Below are 6,002 nucleotides of genomic sequence, written 5' to 3' on the forward strand. Positions count from 1 at the left end.
TACAAATTTCAACTTAAAAGGAATACTCTTTTTTCTCAGGAACTGATTTTTATTTAGTATCTTCAACAATTCAAGAAAATGAACTTAACATTGAGAGTATGGCGGCCGTTTGGCGTTGCTTTAAAAAAAATGATTTATTGCTTAAAGTAAAAAAATGAATTATAAGTGATAAGTGAACTTGACTCGTAAGTTATTAAAATTGTTTGGATAACTATGTTACTTATCTCATTACTTATTAATAATATAAAATAATGGATGATAGTGAGTCTTAATAATTTAGATAATGTAGTTCTAGTGTCAACCCTAATAGCAAACCCTATATTTGTCCCCTTAACATTATTTTAATAATAATATTAAAATATTATTATTAAACAACTAATGAATAAAGGTTACCTAAAAATAAGTAATGGTCAGAAGATTTGAGGATGTGTAGTGATTTAGGTAGCCACAAACATAATGTTGGAGTGCATTTTTTCGACATATTATCTAAATATGAGTTTAAAAACTCATTTATGTAGCATATTGGACTTGCTCTTATGTTTTGCTACCTATAATTGTTCAACAACTCCGAAATTAATTTTAAATTTCTTTTGAAAAACCAGGATTGTACTATCAAGCATAAATTTTTTTGACATTCATCCATATCCTAGTTATTATTTGCCTAAAAATATTGCCTTTGCCCGTTTCCATATAGTCTTCTTTTTGCAACTTCTACATATGCTAAGATATAACATGATTTGTTGTTCTGATTTTGATCATCATAATTATACGAAAATATATCTAAAAGTCATCCATGTTAAAATGTTATTATCATCCTTACAAGAAAAAAATGTTATTATCATATTTTAAAAGTTGTGTAAGCTAGTCATAGTCATAGTAAATGCGAGTATATAAAATTTATTTTGAATTTTTGATATAAAAGAAAATAAATATCGCTGATTCATTTTTTGACCAACAAGATTATTAGAATTGGACGACGGAAGTATTCATGACTCCGACTGTGACATTATAACAGTTCTGATAATAAATTTCTCTAATACTTTAAAATATTAAAAAATTAATCACTTACTGTATAAATTAAAATTAAAATTTATCCGAAATCTATTGCAGGTGCCAGGTGGGATAGAATAAAATGGGGATGGCCGGAGGAGATCTAGGGGTAGGCAAAAACCGGTACCTACCTGCCGACTTGTGCAGTTGTGGGGAAAGGCTTGTTTTGACATCACAGACACTCTTGTACATCCTGCTGCTTCTCTTGTACCGCTATTTTGTTACGACTACTGCTGCTACAGGTCTCTTCATCCTATATTCAACGGTCAGGATATTGCATGAGCAGTGACGTGTCTCCTGTCATCTGAACATGTCTCTGTCAATCACCGCCACTTTTAATTTCGAAAAGCCCCCGCGGTGTCTCCTATTTTTGTCACTTTCTTACATTATCCCCATCAACCCATGTTGTGCTGTTTCTTTTTGCATGGTCCCCACTATCAATATTCCTTGTCACGTCATGCTTACCGCAGGATCATGTCATCTTCATTTTTTCCGTTCACACTCTACAATTTACCATAGTTTCGAGTTCCGGCCTTTTTCGTATTATCTCTAAGACCGTAAAATATCCTGGCGATCCCGGGTACTCCTCTACTCGAGTACCAGATCATATAATTTTTAGCTTTCAGATTTGAGTTCATGATCGTTTTATTCGGATATAAACCGATCCCTGGTATTTGAGATTCGGATCTGAACCGAATATGATCCGGTATCGTATTTTCTATTTTTTAACGGGTAGTTTATAATCCATCGAATATGAGCCATATATGATCCATTAACATTAAATATCATTATTAATTCTGTTATTCAAATAATTATCATTTAGGCTAAGTAAAAATAATATTATAAAATATAATAATTTAAATTAAAACTTATAGTTATATGTTGGTATATATCCTTTATTAAATGTATATGAAGATAATAAGCATGATCACATTAAATAAATCACATTTTATGAAGACATAAACTTAAATAAGATATTAAAATTTTATAAAATGATGACTATGTACTTACAAATGTGATGGATTTAAAATATAATATGTATATGAGTTTGAATCGAATATAAACCGTGGATCATATTCGGGTAGGATCATATTATGAAAAATTATATGAGACCGAATCTGAGCGGGCACAGGTGTGCTCAGATCCGGGATCATATATTATACGGGCTTGATTTTTCCGTCAGATTTGGATCGTTTTCAAAACGGGTATAAAACATGTATCATATTTTCGAACCGGATATGAGCCGGGACACCGGATAGCCCGTATCGATTTACGGCCCTGATTATCTCCCCAAAGAGTTTTATTTGTTTGATTCTGTAATATCAAACCGAAGACGGTCCCAGTTTAATTTATCTTATATTTATTATTTAAAATTTCTGTTTTTGTAAAAATGTATTCATTTCTGAAATCAAATATGTGTTTGTTTGAATCGGTAATATGAAATCTAAGATTGTCTTCCACCCGTCTAATTCATCTTACTTTTATTATGTAGGTTTTTCATTCTTATAAGAAATATTTTCAGTTTTGCAATTAAATATTCATTTATATTAAAAAAATAATCAAATATCCCACAAATATTAAATCCAAAAATAAATATGAATCGATATTTTCTTAAGATCAGGTCCTTTTATTATTTTATAATATGGAGGCGAACACGCCCTTAGCTTGGTTTTACGTCAAGGAGGAATATGTAGTTGCATTGTTGAAAACAAAATGAGCATGGTCGTGCTTTCATCAAGATTAATGTGTAAATTCAAAAACAAAAAAAAATATATATTTTTAGCTCCCATTTTAAATTTATTTTTACATTTTCAAAAAAACATTCGATTTTGTTGTATTAAAAGTAAAAATATTTGAGCTCCCGTCTTAAATCACATGATCACATTTATTGTAGCTCCCCTATCAAGCTTCGAAACGGGCCAATCGGACCCACATAACCCATAGTTGGGCTCTCCTATATTGGCCCAGACTAAAACCAATGCAAGAATCTAACAAAATTTTTTAGAAATCAGGCCTAATATCAATTAGATACAACTATACAGGGAACAAGGCCCGAGTTCAAGAGAATGGCAAAAAATGAAGATAATTACCAGTAATGGACCGAATACTGTATAAAATTGGGTATGCAATGCCAATGATAAAATTCATAAAATTTTTAAAAATATTTTCATTGATAAGACTGTGATATATTATTTTATACATATATAAATACACACTATAATACACGCATTATAAACTAATGAATATTATATATATAGGGTGATATACTGATATTATATATACATATTATATTAGTTTCAAAAAAAATATATATATACATATTATATTATATACTCCATCCGTCCATTGGTTTGTTAACCTTCACTGTTTGCATGTATTTTGAGACTGTTATAAGGTATAGTTCTACAATATTTTTTTTTCTAAATAAAAGTTTAAACATTAAACTTTCATTTAGATTTTTTTTTGAAATAAAACATCATGGGACTATATTATACAAAGAGGTCTTAAAAAGCGTGTCAAACAGTGGTGTAAAAAATCAACAGGACGGAGGGAGTATATATATATATATATATATATATATATATATATATATATATATATCTAATTTCGAATTCAGATATTATCATATACGAATAATGCCCATACCCGTATTCGGAATTATCGGATTTAGATGCGGATACAGATAATGTCCGTTTTATACTAAATACGAATAATATTCGATTTATCTTAGATATGACCGAGTGCAAATATTTCAAATGGATATCAAATTTTTCAAATTTTTTTGAAGAGTGGAAAGCTAAATATACACACACACATATTTGGCCAAACACATATATAGGGGCCGTTTGGCTGGGCTTAAAAGAAGTGACTTATTGCTTAAAATAAAGAAGTGGATTATAAGTGAGAAGTTGGTTTGAACTTATAAGCTCTTACAAGTGTTTGGATACCGTGGCTTATAAGTTTTATAAGTTTTTTAAGTGTTTGGATAACTTAACTTATAAGTTAGTCTGAAAATTATTATTTTCAATTAATTTATAAATAAATGATTTGTACAGGAATAATCTAAATTTGAAAGATATTTGTTTTCTTCTGCATAATATGGGAGATATTCATAATTTTTATTTTTTGTCACAAGCGGTGTTATAAAAATCGGAAATCGGACCTAATCGGTTAAAATCCCGATTTAGGATTAATCGGATTAAAAATCAGTTGTAGTTTAATATTTAGTTATTTATTAACAAAAATATATTTTTTTTGACAAAACAAATATATATTTACTATATTATAAATTTTATAATTATTCACATCTGGTTAGAAAGTGATATTAGTATTTAATAGTAAATAAGAAAGAAAAGGTTTATACGCGGGAGATATATGGTTTTGTGTTAAAAAGAAGTTGATGGAAATAAGTTGAGGTGCAAAAGAAGCTACGTTTTGTAGCTTATTTTTCCGAGCTTTTCCTTCTTGAATCAAGCGCTGCAAGTGTCTGCCAAACGGCCATAAGAAAAGAGAAAGCCCACTTCTCAGCTTTTAAGTCCTGAATCACAGCTCCCAAACACCCGCATAGTCAACCAGTAACAATACCGATGGCTCATGGCAGGCAACACATAAATAATCTATATACATGATATGGACGCACAAGAGATATGTATGGTATAAATTCTCCTAAACTTAATATTCAGAGACACCTGTATTTATATTTAAGGCCATTCGTGATAAATTTGAATATAAAAATTTACATGAGTTGCACGAATATATTTGGTAGCATGTCTTCCATTATAAAAAAAACACACAATCACGTTTCAGAAGTCTTAAATAATATTTTTTGAAGAGCTGATATTCCGGTTAAAAAGGGTGTATATGTTCGTTAGGAGCATGTTTATGTGGACTTAAAAGTTAAAACTCAGGCTTTAAGTTATCTTTGGCTTTAAGCCGAAAAATGTCTTTTTATGTAATAAGTCAGCTTATAGTCAAAAATAAGTTAGAAAATGACTTAAAACCATTAGTTGGTTTGAGATTTTTTTTGCAGTGACTAATTTTTTTTTTGATAAAAATTACTCCTAAATCATAAGTTACTCATAAATAATCTTTTTTATTGTTATATTTTTAATAACTCACAATTCATCAACAAGTCATAATTATCCAAACAGACATTTTAAACTCTCAGCTAATCATATATCTCACCTTAGGTCATAAGTTTTAAAAATAAATTATATGAATATATTTTACATAGGTATTAAAGACCGTCTTGCGTCCCCATCCTCCAACTCCAATGTGCGATTAAGTAAACATGCAGCGATAATTAACACAAATTTGTACCACTTGGATTTTTAACACATTTAAATTCTTGACTTTTTGATGATGTCAGCCATTCAATTTATTAAAAGAGTAAAAGAGGTCATAAATAAAAATATAATGATTGTTGATTAATTTTGTATTTCATAAAGTATATAGTATTATTTAGTGATAATTAAATAAATATATTGGTATATATAGTTTATCACATTTGTGTGATAAAAAATACTTGAAATTTCAAAAATTGTTTCCATTTTCTTCCTCAAATCTTAGTCGACAAGTTTGATAGGTTCAATCCGCATAAATATACGAACATAAATCATAAATCATTCAATTAAAATCAGACATACATTTGTCATGTCTTTTGATTTTTTTTTTTTTTTTGAACAAGCCTTACTCTATATTAGCCAAATCTAATATCTAATATATAAAAACTCAAATTTTAAGATAATTATTTATGTTAACGCTTTTGTAAGTCGAGACTTGCTTACATCCGGATGAGAGATCATTTTTTTTTCTTTTTTACCATTCTAAATACGGCCGTAAAAATTACGGCATCAATAAGAGAGAGCACGAGACAGACTCGTCTCGAGGCACCACGCGTAACTCTGAAGCTAAAATCCATGCGTTTTTTTACACAACGCCTGTGGCTCATT

This window comes from Daucus carota, chromosome 4, assembly GCF_001625215.2.
Source record: "Daucus carota subsp. sativus chromosome 4, DH1 v3.0, whole genome shotgun sequence".
Lineage (NCBI taxonomy): Eukaryota > Viridiplantae > Streptophyta > Magnoliopsida > Apiales > Apiaceae > Daucus > Daucus carota.